Below are 13,985 nucleotides of genomic sequence, written 5' to 3'. Positions count from 1 at the left end.
CTTTGGAGGTGTAGATAAAGACATGAAGAGTGGATGTAGGTGGTTTCCAGGACTAGGGAAAGTACTAGAATACACTGAGTTTTCTTCCATCCATTGCATCCTTTTCTCAAAAGTAGCCTTGTGCTTTAGCTAATCCGATGCTGGCTGGAACCTGAATGCACCGGAGAAGAGATCTCAGGGAAGAATGGATTGTTTCCTATGGCTCAGCATGTCTTAATGGCTGCACATGGTCCTTGGAATTGTGTTGATGTGGTGGGATCCAGAATTTCCAAATGATGTCAGAGCATAGGAAGCAATTTAGAAGTTATTATGCAAAAAGAAGAAAGGCACTCCAGCCAGAGGATGACTAAGAGGGAACAATAATCCTGCATTATCAGAAGCATATAATGGTCCCAGGGAAAGTAATTAGATAACAGAAAATGGATCCCTGGGCAGGAGCAGTCTGAGCCTCAGGAACAGTGTCTGCATGTCGGGGCTTGTGAAATCATGTTCTGAGAGGAGAGTCGGAAAGCGGCTCTACTAAATCATGGAAAGTCAAGTGGAAATTGAACATGCTAAAACACTCCAGCTGGGTATCTCCAATATAATTCCTGAAGCTGCTTGGCCTTCAAAGTTAAGAAAGATTCTTAACTACAGCCATGAGAACAAATGAGCTATTGCTATGTTGAAAACATGGATCAATCTCACAAGTGTACTGTAAAGTGGAAAAAAAAAAGGTGACACAAAGGTGATTGCAATTACACACAGTTCCTGACAAGGTAAATGTTGGGCATTCTGCTTATATTTGGGTTATACTGATTGGGAGGAGGTGTAAGGGAGTCTAAAGGAATACTACTCATGTTCTAGTTTTCTGTTTGGGTGCCACTTGTGTGTATGTGTTCAGCTTGTAAATATTCAAATTGTATACGCATGGTTTGTGAACATAGTTCAATCCAGTTAGAAAAACAAAGGCCGTACCTACGGGTATAGAACCATTTATCTTAACAGAAGCAAACTCCAAATACTCAGTTACAGAATGTATTTCTAATTGTGCAACCATGACAATTTTTATCTTTTCTTGAATTGAAAATTCTTTAACTTGATTTGATGAAAAGCATTTGCAAAGATGGGATTAAATGTGCAAGAAATATATCAGGAGAAATTCCTTTGAAGGATAAAGGAGGAAAGGGTATTGGGTAGAGCATTTAGGCCAGAATACAGGCCTGCTTCTTTTGAAAGGAGAAAGGGAAAGATAGAGGATTGGATAGAAAGACTTGATCCATAGCACAGGCAGATTAATGGAGAGTTTTTGGACAAATATTGTTCAGAAGAGGGAAACTGCATCGGACAGAATGAGTACTGTTACAGGGTCACTGCTGTGTTTAATGTTGGCTGAGAGCAGACTAGAGGAAGTGTGGCCTTGGCTTATGTGTTACTGAGGTCAAGTGTACACAAACATACTGTCCTTTTGAAAGATCTGGGCATTGTACCTCTATGCTCCCCCTCATTGAGGCATGCAGTGATCTTCATGTGCTGGGAGCTGGCACAACTTGTTCCATTCAGAAATATCATTAGCATGTTATGGATATGAAGATTAATGTACTTAATAGCGAGAAAAAGAAGCAAAAGGCAGCAGACATCATTTAAGAGTGGGTGTTTCTAAATAGTGTCTTCTAAGGCTTGCTGGGAAACAAAGAGGTTATTAAAAAGAAAGCCATTGTCTTTTGTGTTAGATTTATCTTCACTTTGATGTTTTATTTTTTACTTGAAAGGCAGAGCTACAGAGGGAAAAGGAGAGATGGAGAGTGAGATCTTCCATCTGTTGCCCCCAAAAGGCTTGGTGCTTGGCTGGTCTAAAGCCAGGAGCCATGAGTCTGGAGCCTCTTGCGGGTCTTCCATGTGGATGCATGGGCCATTGTCTGTTGATTTCCCAGGCACATTAGCAGGGAGCTGGATGAGAAGTGGAGCCATCAGGACTCAAACTGGCTCCCATGTGGGATGCTGATACCATAGGCAGAGGCTTAGTTTATTATACCATGGCACAAGCTCCAGTATTTATGCTTTCTAGACAATGTTCCTGGCTTTACTTTAAGAAAATGGCCTTTGTCACATTCTAATAGTGTGACTATTGTGATCCTGGAGTTTTGATTCCTTTATTATTCCCAAGAAAGACAATCCTGTAGTCTAAATTAGTTATAATTTTCCCACAACATTGGAGCTAATTTGTTCTCCCTGCACTCATCTATGCATAGAAATAAATCAAGGAAGTAGTCTACCAAGAGTTCTTAACATATTCATAAGTATCAATGTGATATCTCTCTATGACTAGCTATTAAAGTACCAGCTATTCATTTTGTAGACTACTATTACAAATTCCCACAATTTAAGAGAAAATAGAATTTTTCATCTTTTCATTCGTGGATCAGAAGTGGAACAGATGGGTTTTGAAATGGCCCAATATGCACCACAGGTGGTGGCTTTACCCACTATGCCACAGTACCAGCCCCAGTTTAATGTATTTTTTTTTTTATAAAAAGAAAATCTCAACAGATTTTCTAGTGTCAAGCATTGGAACAGTTCCTTTAAGGCAGGATGTCAGTGAATGAGAAACTAACTTGATCTCACGTGCACAGAAATGTGAGATTGTTGGGGACACTTCAGTGAGTTGAGGGTTGGATAGTGGAGCTAGGTTTCCAATGGAAGGCTTAAGAGTTTCACAGAGAATCAGCCTGAGAAGTCCAGTTCCATTGCAAGGCCCACATGAGAAGAGCTTGTGGAGCTATGGTTTGGGGAGTGTTATGGCAGGGTAAGCTTGTGGCACAAAAATTTGGATGACAGGACCTCAGTTATCTGATCAACGTCAACATCAGGAGTGGTGAGTCTGGTTTATGACATGTACCTTGAATGGAATATGACAAGAATGTCATTTTTTCTCTATGGCCTTCTGCTCCCAAACCCTACCTTCTGTCAGGCTACAAATAAACATCAGATAAACCTAAATTGAGAGATGTTCTATAAAATGCTTGGTCAGTAATTGTCAGAACTCTCATGGGTATTAAAAAGAAGTAGTCTGAGGAAGTCCTACAGTTTGGAGGAGCATATTATTGTGTCCTGGATGAGATCCCAGACCATCAAAAAGACAGCAGGTTAAATGAAAGAAAGTGGAATAAAGTTTAGGTTTTTGTTGGCAATATATTAATGAAAATAATATAATAATAACAATAAATACATCTAAAGCAGCATCAAAGCAGGAGGCAGAAATGAACTTTCCTGACCCCCTGGCACGGGAGTCTTACCCCTTTTGTCAGAGGTGGATGCTGCTGGGGTGAAAATGACCCTGTGTTTAGATGGCCTTCCAAATTTAGCAGTGCCGTGCACTGCCACCAGGTTCTGCTTATGTTATTCCCCCCACTTGTCTTCAAAGTCACAATCTGATGCCAATTCCTCACCTACTTTTTGAGTCCAAAGTAGTCCTTACCCTTGTGTGTTTAAAAATGAAAGTGATTCTGTTACTGTGTATGCTTTATCTCAATAGAAATCTCAGGAAACCTCCCCTTAATGTTTCTCACACAATGTGAAAATCAGGTAGTACTGTAAGTGAACACAAATATTTATTAGTTGAAGGGACACTTGGGGCATATGAATAATCTTGGTGGGATGTGTGTGTGTGTGTGTATGTGTGTATGATTTTTAGATTTTGTTATATTTTTAGATTTAGATTTTCTTAAAGCAAGGCCTTCCTATGTGAAGACTAGAAATTGTATTATTAGGTATTATCACAATAATATCATCTTCTGCTATACCACCCCAATGTTTAGTTGTTTATTCTCATACTCCCAAATGTGTAAGTTGAATGAGGAATGGTTAGTGTAGCTTAGTCTTTCCTGGACAGTTCAGCTTCAAACATCAGACCCAGTTTGGCCTTAGACAGTTTGGCTTTAGGACTGGACCACTTCTCTTTCACTCTCTTTGGACCAGATGTGTACCCCCCCCCTCTTTTAATGACAAGTTTATAAAACGAGCAAGCAGAATGCCTGCAATTTATTGGCAAAGCTAATCACACAACGAAACTCAAGAATAATAAAATGGGAGCAAGTACTTTGTCCCCAGTGAAGTTGCAGAATTAGCATTGGTGGTAGAGGGCATGGGTACCAGGAGGAGTGAAGAGTTCAATGCATGAAAGCAATCACTGGAGCTGGAAGAGGGAAGGGACAGCCCTTCTGCAGAGAATGACTCAAGAATGTGGCACTGGTCAGCTGGGACTGCCGTAATGTGGCTGCGATGCTCACACAGCAGAAATGTGTTTTCTCAGGGCTGAGGAGGCTGGTAGTCTGTGATCCGAGTTTGGTAGATGTGTTTTCTATATCAAGACCTTCTTGGTTTGCAGACAGCTGCTTTCTCATTGTGTCCTTATATCCTCATCCGATTCTATACCTCATAAGGATATCAGTCATATTGGATTGCCTCTCCTGGTCCCTACCCCATCCATAATGACATAATTTCAACTCAATCTCCTCTCTGAAAACTCCAAATACTTGTACGGTACAGGGGGACAGGTCCATATATGAATGTGGGGATTGGGTTTATGAAAAGAATTATCTTCTAAGCAGATCAAAGTACTTTAGTGATTTGGTTATTACAAGATGAGGAATTTTGGAACAACGGAGGCAGCTGGTAGGTAAATGTGAGCACTTGAGAGAGATAAAATGCTGTGGAATAGAGATGGGCAGGCTATCTTGTGACAAATGCCTGGGATTTTCCACTGATTGTACCCACCTGAGGTGTCTATCATGGAAATTGATCAAGGGACACATAGTGGAGATCAACCCGCTTAGTACATGGGATCTGCTGCAGTTCTAATGCCATTGACTTCAAAATCAGTCCAAGTTATGCCAAATTATGATTGCCTTGTCTGGGTCTGTCAGAAGCAAAAATGATCATCCTGCAGTAGACTTTGTCATTCTGAGAGGAGATGGTTCCTTTTGCAGCAGGAGAATTGCTCTGCGCCTATGAAGTCCTGATGGCTTCAATCTTCATAAAATAATAAAATGTAAAAACACCAGCAGGGGAGGCTTTATCATTTAAGTTAGCAGACCAATAACTTAAACTTTATCAAGACCATCAAAAGAGAGATGAACATATTAATGTAATTAGTAATATGTTTTATTGTGCACTTAGATGAGATTTCATCTTCATGGTTTAAAGATGATAGCTCCATATTTTTAAGAGAGAGACTCCTTTCAGTGGTTGAGGGGGTAGTAACGGATTTTCTATTGGAAGGTGACCATTTCCCTGATCCATTGATTCTGAACTTTTTGTTGCATTGGGGCTCCTTTCTTTTTTTTCTTGTTCTTAAGCACATAGGGCTTTTTAATTCTTGGAACTTCTGAGTTAAAGGAGTGCAGAGTGTAGAGACAACAGCAAGATCCTAATTCATAAAGTAAATGTATATTCATTTTTATTGTTATCCAAGGAAGTCTCTATTTCTGAGGGACTTTAGAGAAAGGCAAGAAAGCCTCAGAAACAGTGTTGATTTTAAGCAAATTTCACAAATGTCTAATGAAAATGAGTTAATTATATTAGAAAATGTGTTGAAATAATGCTTTGCAACCTAGAGGTATGTTGTACATCAACCATGTGTGCAGTGTATGGCAGACAAAGGTGACTTGCTTTATAAGTTCACTTTGTTTTTCTTTGTATGGACTCCTGTTGTTATGGATGTGGTTTTTCTGGCGCTATTTATATAAATAATCTATGTCCATCTCCTGGTAAGAAAAACCTTTTTTAAATAGTTGCTGGGCATGTTTGAGCTATATCAAATTAGATAGGATTTTCTTAACAAATAGATATCAGGGCTGGTGCCATGGCATAGTAGGCTATGACTCCTTGTGGCACTGGCATCACAGATGGGTGCCAGTTTGTATCCTGGATGCTCTGCCTTTGAGCCAGCATCCATCCTGCTTATGTTCTGGGAAAGCAGCACAGTATGGCTTAGATTCTTGGGCCCCTGCACCCACATGGGAGACCCAAAAGAAGCTCCTGGCTCCTGGCTTTGGATCAGGTCAGCCCTACCTGTTGTGGTCAGTTGGGGTGTAAACCAACAGATGGAAGATCTCTGTCTCTCATTCTCTCTGTAGATCTGCCTTTAAAATAAAAATGAAAAAAATTTTAAACACACACACACACACACACACACACACACACAGGTACCAAAAACAGACACAGACAGCAGGCTTTTTCCCCCATTTAGTCTAGTAGCCTCAGCTCTATTTCACGTATAATTTGTGCTTTTCTTTCTATCCTAAGCTCCCTGATTCCAAGTTGTTCTGTTGGGGGAAAAACTCAAAAAAAGCATTTATTTGTTCATCCATCAAACTGACTTATATATGTTTTTGGGTTGTCTTTCAAATGACCTTTCTGATGGCTCCTTGATATATACTGAAATTTTTGATAGACATTGTCCATTTGCTTTCTATCAAAGTCATAGCCTTGTGAATTCCCCTTACTGTTGCCACTTGCTAGCAAGGCCTGAAAGTCCCTATGTGAGCTGTTTATAGTGGGAAGTGCATTACTTCAGAAACCTAGTCTTTGTAGTTAAAGTGCTCAAAACTCAAAGTACTTTAAGAGTTCTGTTTGCTTTGACCATCTTCTTGTGGTACAGCTCCAAGTAGCATTGGCTGAACTTTCTGTTGAGTACATCTTAATCTTTTTCTTATATGTCTTCTTAATTGTAACGTATGGCATATACACAGGAAAGGGCATATAATAAGATTGCACAGCTTAATAAATTATTGTGAAATGAACACACAGGAATCATAACCAGGTCAAGAAGTAGAGTATTTACAGTCTTCTACAAAGCCCTTCTTACATTCCTTCCTTTCCCACAAAGCAGTCATTACCCTGATTTTTATAGTATTCCATTCTGGGTGTTCTTTATACTCTGACCTCCTATGTCTGCAACCTTAAATATTCTAGTTTAGTTTTGCCTGATTTTGAGCTTTGTATAGATAAGATTATGTTATCATTTTATATGCTTTTGTGTCTTACTCAGATTTTGTTGGTGAACTGTATTCATGTTAATGCCTATAGTCATAATTCATTTTTATTTAGTTTAACTTTTGTTATTCCATTGTATGGATATACTATAATTTACCCTTCTATTCTTAATGGACTTGTGAGCTGTTTATAAGTAGTGCTGCTATGAACATTTTGCCACATGTCTCTTGTGCACACATTTTACTTTGTCTAAATGCAGAATGGAAATTTTCGAATTATATGTATGTCTTTGTTCAGTCCTAGTTGGCTTGGGTTGTGTTATGAAAATGATGAGAAAACCTATGCATTTCATAGGTTTCATTTTCTGATTTTATTTTCAAACTCCATTTGAAAGAAAATTTGGAGGCTGTATCACAACTGACGTTGTGGGTTAAGCTGCTGTTTGGGATGCCCACAATTCACATCAGAATACTGGTTTGAATCTTGGTGGTTCTGCTGCCAATCCAGTTCAGACACCAATGTGTCTGGGCAATGGTAGATAAGGGCACAAGTACTTGAGTCCCTGCCACGCACATGAGAGACCTCGTTGGAATTCCTTGCTCTTGGATTTGGCTTGGCCCAGCCTTGGCTGTTGTCACCATTTGGGGAGTGAGCCAATATATGGAAGATCAATGTTTCTCTCTCTCTCTCTCCCTCTCCCCTCCCTGTCTTGCCTCTTCCCCATTCTCTCCTTCATTCTTGTTTTCATTCCTCGTTACTTGTCTCTGCTTTTCTGTCTTCCAAATAGAAATATAGATATAACCTGATTTTGAGATATATACATATATATATGTGTAGTATATAACCTGGTTTGTTAAATCTTGTGTCAGACTTTTGTTCTGCACTTGAGTAGATGTACATTGTAAGTTTTGTAAGCAAGCTTTCTGACTGTGGGTTGTGGCTCAGAGGACACAAGAAGATGAATTCTTATGCCTCCTAGACATCTAAAATGGGAATTAGCAAACTAAAGCTCCACAGACAATTGTTATAAAGTTGTATTGGATCACAGTCAGGCCCATTCACTTAAACATAGTTGTGGTTGCTTTTGGTCTGCAGTTCTAGAGCTGAGTTACTGTGGCAGGGACTGTGCAGCTCTTGAAGCCCAAAATATTTACCATCTGGCTAGATTCATTGCCACCAGGTTACTACCAGTAGGGTGGTTTCAAACAACACAAAGTTGTTATGGCACAATTCTGTAGGTTAGAAATATGTTACAGGGAATTAAAGACAAGGTATTGGCCGAGTTGGCTGTCCTTTCTGGTAATTGCAGGGGAGAAGCTGTTCCCTTGTGATTTCCAGCTTCTGGAGGACACCCACATTGGCTTACGTCTGCTCCTCCATCTTCAAAGCCAGCAGATTTGCAACTCTATGACTATTCTAACACAGCTGTTGCTCCCTCTGGCCACTGCTGGGAATGCTTGTCTGAATTTAAAGACTGCTATAATTAGCTTAAGCTCACTGTCTGAAGTTCCTTACCTTAACTACATTTCCATGCTCCCCGCCCCCACCCTAGCCCACCACCCTTTTGGACATATTCATAGTTAAAGTGGTGTATCCACAGGCTCTCTAAGGGTTAGGATGTCAACATCTTGGGTGCTATTATTCTGCCTAACACATCAGCCCTGTATGGAAAATTTGTTGATTCCTGATCAAAAACAAAACGTTGAAGACCTGGTTGGAATCTAATGCTCTCTCATAGGAATATAGTTTTCTATTTAAGAACTTGGCATTTCTCAGGAAGCCTCCAGCATGCTGGGACCTGCTGTGGCCTAGTGCATTTTTGCAGTCCTTGCCAGGGCAATTCAGAATGGTTTGAGGCCTTGCCATGTTCCATCCAGAGTGAGGTTATAGAACTTTCAGGTAGTCGCCTGCTCTTTCCCTGGGTCTCTTGCTGGGTGCACTGTCAGATGTAGCACACAGCATTAAAACCAAGTTCTCATTCACGACAGCCAGTATTGAGGATCCAGAAAGCTCTCGGTTGCTTCCTTAGCTGTGAGGAGAGTCATCTCCAACATTTGCAGCAGCTCTGCTCTGAGTCACCACCCCAGCGTGTGTGACAAGGTGCCATTCCTCAGGGTCCAGCAGTGACCATCAGGATGCCAGAGCTGGGAAAGACAATTCCATGGAGCCTGTGCATGGGCAGGCCTCCGGGGTGTATGTAAACCTCATAGTCCAGGGTGCAGACACTCAGGCCAAGATGTGCTTGTGGTGACACAGCTGGTGGGGTGTTTGTCCTAGGCCTTGTTTCACCCAAGGGATGGCACTATGTCCTCTACGTGCAGAACCAACAAGCCTGTCCAGACTCAGGCCCTCTCATGGATGAACAGGAAGATTTAATATTTAATAAAAATAGTTTTTAAAGGGTGAAAAAAAGAACTTGGTATTTCTGCAATCTCTAAGTCATTTCAACAAATGAGACAAGTGACATGGCTATATAATTGACATTTCACCACTGTGGAGAAATTAAAATATGGAACAATTCCTTGATGATACTTTTGCAAAATTCTTTGCCTTGTCTGACTTTCCTAATGGACTTAAAATTTTCTTTTAAGTATCAAATTCAGTCACACTCTCTCCCAGAAGACTAGCGAATCCTTGCTCACCTTTTACTCTCCTGACAGGCATTAGCATTTTCCAGCTTGGCCAAAAATGACCTTACCAACGTCACAACATAGCCTGTTAAATATGATTGCTGATATAAAGAAATCAAGAGCTATATTCTCCAAACTTACTGAACATATTAATAGTCTGCCAACCTATTTTCTAGAGCATTTCCTTAGAAAAATAAATATTTAGGAAGCACTGTTTGTCTCTCCTTTCACTCTCGGTTTCAGCAATCTTATGTGATAGTCATTGTACATCTTCAATTCTGAATTCCAAAATAATATGCCTGCCATTATGATTGACCCTAACTGTAGTCCTTTATTTTCAGAGCTCAAATTGGTATTTTGTCCACCTTTCTCTAGTCTTGTAGCACTTTAAGCTGAGAACTCATTCAACTCCTGCTAAGTGTTTTCTGAAAGCTCTTTTCTTTCCTCATGCTCTCAAGCGGCACGGGTTGAAGGGCTTGTGGGCTCACCTCGAATGGAGCTGATTTTGCTTCCTTCGCCCTCTTCTTGAGGGGTTAGTTATAAATCCCAAAGGAAAATGAAATTATTCTAATATTTTAACCACCTATTTATGTATACAATAGGGATAGACAATATATTCTACAGCAAGTGTTTGAAAGACACAAACCAGATTTCATGTTCTGTGTATGTTTTTACAGGTATCTTAAGTGAATTTTCAATTAAAACTATAAAACAAATTATTTCCTATTATTATATACAGTTACATAGACATATCTTGAACTTAATTATTTAAATATATGTAATGTAAAAATTTCTTAATGCAAATTCCATACTGTGATGGAATCTTGTTCTCCTTCACAACAACTCAAAAAATGTGTTTAACTAAGAAATCTCAACCCCAGAAAAAGCCACTTGTGTAGAGCCAAAAGACATACCTCCAGGCTTATTTTAGTTTTAATATTTTGGCTATAAGTGGAGAAGGCACACATAATAGGTCTGAACATGACCTGAGACTGGGGGTCTGAACTTGAGACTGGAATTGGAGGAGGTTCAGCTGAGGCACTGTTCCTTTAAATGGCTGGACCCAGGCCAAAGGGCCATCACCACACAAAATGGCAAGTTGCTGTGGCAGAGAGAAAAGGGACTGTGGCACAGCATGCAATTACTCCTGAAGCTTATACTCAAAGTGCTGCACACCCCTTCTGTCCACAGTCTGCCAAGTAAAGTAAATCCCGTGGCCAACCATGCCAGGGATGCAGTGTTGAACTGAATTTGAATGAGCATTATCTTGTCATTTGAATAAAGCCCTTCTTCTGTCCATGGTCCTTGGGACCCTCCACAATCTGGCCTTTATTTGTCACTCCAGTTACATCTCTGGCTGCCCTTTTTGGCCTCACTTGGATTTAGGCATGCTCACCTTTTCTAAAACACATAAAACACCCTATGCTCTTTTCTGACAGAGGGTCTTCCCACTTTATTTCCCTGCCCGCTAGAATGTCTTTCCTTGCCCCTTTGTCTTCTTTAGCTTTCACATAGTTCCATCACCTGGGTTCAGCTTCAATATCATTTGTATGTGAAACTCCCCCTGCCAGCTACTCATTCTAAACTAATTCTGAGCTACCCATAGCTTATTTTTTTCTTATAGTACCCACCTGTTTTATTTTTAGCACTAAGCATGCACTGTAATTATTATTTATTTGCTGATTGTTTGATTCAGTCCAAAGAGAAGCGCCATGTGGGCATAAAACTTGTCCATCATATTCACTGCTAAATCCTTAGCACCTTGTACACATTAAGTGTTTAATATGTGCTTAATAGGGTTAGTGTGGTGGTATAACATATCAGGCTTCCACCTGCAATGCCAGCATGCTATATCAGCAATGGTTCAATGCCTGGATGCTCCACTTTTGATCCAACTCCCTACTAAAGCATCTGGAAAAATAGAAGAGGATGATCCGAGTCCTTGGGCCCCTGGCTCCACATGGGAGACCTGGATGAAGCTCCTGGCTCCTGGCTTTGGCCTGGCCTAGCCCCAGCCATTGTAGCCCTTTGGGGAGTGAACCAGTGATGAGAAATCTTTTTTTTCTGTGTGTATGCATTTGTGTGTGTGTGTCCTTCTGTGCCCCTGCCTTTCAAATAAAATGCATGCTTGTTGAATGAACAAGTTCAAATATATACCAGAAAGGAGATAGTAATATAACAAATGCTGATTACCCATTACTGAGCTTTTTCAATGTTCAACATGTGACCAATCTTGTTTCATCTCAATTCCCACCATCTTCTCCCTTTCTGAGTTGTTTTAAAGCAACCCGAAACATTATCAATTTATCTATGAATAAGATATATTTTAGTGTGTATCACTATAAGACAAAGATTCCTTAAAAGTGAACAAAATATCACGATCACATCTTCAGATACTAACAGTGTGAACATAAAGCATGCTTGAATAGCACAAGCTGCCTCAGAAGAAACTGAGAGCCTTGCTCATTGGCAGATGTTTATTGAGTTGCTACTATGTGCCAGGTGCAGGTACTGTAGAGACACAAACTCCTGGTACTGATGTTATTGTGGAAGGAGTCACAGTCAGCAATGTGAGTTGGGGCCTCCTTCCCCACAAATTTCCCCTAAGTGGTCTCCATCAAAGTTAGCTAAGCTGTTATAAAGGGACTTTCTGAGGTCTTAGGGCACTTGTCCTTCTTAATGCTATGGGTTGTTATTTTAATGTGATTTTTGTTTTGTTTTCCTATGAGCCAATCTCTTTTTTATGTTTCTGTTTCTATGAAAAGAATTTTCTCTTACTTTTCCTTGAGGAAATGGATCTGGATTTTTCTTAACTTCTCTGTGCCATATCTCTATTTTTCTAACAAGTCACAAAGAGCAAGAAGGCCAGGGTTGCTCTTCGCCCAGATAGCATTCTATGTGAAATAGAAGTCAGACCTAGCTCCAAACACGTTTGCCTTTATCAAGGTGTTGGGCTTGGAGTATGGAAGACAGAGTTGGGATTTCAGGTCCTACTTGCCCTGTTAAGCAGCTACTCAGTGTTGCATGTTAAGCATCCCATACACCTGCTGATGAATGTGGCAAACTTACAGGTGGTCATCTGGTCAGTGATCTCCTGACTGTTCTAGGTTTCCGCCTGTTAGACTCCCTGCCCCCAAATACAAGTAATTCAGAAAAAATCACTAAAATGCAAAGGTGAGAAATTGACATGTGATTTGTGACAGATAGCTGCTACTTATTTGTCGAAATCCAAATGAATGTGTGGGACAGTTAGTGGGATGGTAGTGTCATGAGTATAAACCATGGTATTTTATGAAGACTGCGATTCTACTGACACGCAACTATATGAATTATTTCATAAAAGGATGGCATGCCTGTCTCATTCAGATGCACTTCTAAAGTATGATATACATAATAAACCCAAGACTTAGAAATTCATTTTCTGTCAAGAAGTATATGTCATTATAATGTTTGTTGTCATGGAAAACTGAGGGATCTTCAAAAAGTTCATTAAAAATGCATATTAGTTCTAAGAACTATGCATAGATTTCAACATTTTTTGCACTGAAATAAACTTTTAAAAGGATTTATCCATTTATATTGGAAAAGCAGATCCACAGAGAGAAGGAGAGAGAGATAATGATCCTCTGTCCACTGGTCCACCCGCCAAGGGGCCACAATGGCCGGAGCTGAGCCAATCTGAAGCCAGGGACCAGGACCTTCTTCCAGGTCTCATGTGTGGGCACAAGGTCCCAAGGCCCTGGGCCATCCTCTACTGCCCTCATAGGCCACAAGCAGGAAGCTGGATGGGAAGCGGAGCAACTGGAACACAAACCAGTGCCCATATGAGATCCTGGTTGTGCTAGGTGAGGATTTAGTCACTAGGCCACTGTGCCAAACCCAAAGTTAACTTTTAATTTTTTTTCATGATTTTTTTGAGGCATTTTGTGTATGGGATTTTTCAGACCTATAAAGTAATCTAAGTAGCTTGACAACTGGATGGATATGATATATTTATCCTGCCTCCTATTTTCTCTCCAGATTTTCCTAAGTGGAGGAAAAACCCATTGCCAAGAGTAAAACTCCTAAGACACATTGTATTAATACACTTCGAACTTGAGAAAGTCAGGTTGGTTTCTTTAAACAAGGAAATAAAAACCATATAGTAATTCTATGTATCCAAAGAATTAGCTGAATTTCTGGACTTCAGTTTCCAGTGGCATAAAATGTTCATACCAGACATGTGAAGGAATATCGTAGGTTATCTTGGTATGTATGTGGATGAGTAGTTTGGTGGCATGATCTCTGATATTGCAACCACTAGCCACGTGGGACAGATGTGTGCATGAGATATAGCTGGTTTGACCCGAGATATACTGTGAGAGTCCAGTGCACACCACA

At 40.2% G+C, this 13,985-nt stretch overlaps 1 non-coding gene across 1 annotated transcript; it reads left to right on the top strand.

Annotated features, from left to right (window-relative positions):
- The first annotated feature begins 8,748 nt into the window (after positions 1–8,748).
- LOC121171932 lies at positions 8,749–8,880 on the top strand. The gene has a single exon (XR_005886182.1). It is a non-coding gene; the product is annotated as a small nucleolar RNA SNORA9 (small nucleolar RNA).
- Positions 8,881–13,985: the final 5,105 nt, after the last annotated feature.

The sequence above is a fragment of the Ochotona curzoniae genome, unplaced genomic scaffold, assembly GCF_017591425.1.
Source record: "Ochotona curzoniae isolate NIBS_2020 unplaced genomic scaffold, NIBS_Ocur_1.0 contig_1274, whole genome shotgun sequence".
Taxonomy (NCBI): domain Eukaryota; kingdom Metazoa; phylum Chordata; class Mammalia; order Lagomorpha; family Ochotonidae; genus Ochotona; species Ochotona curzoniae.
This window is presented reverse-complemented; position numbering and strand designations above follow the sequence as displayed.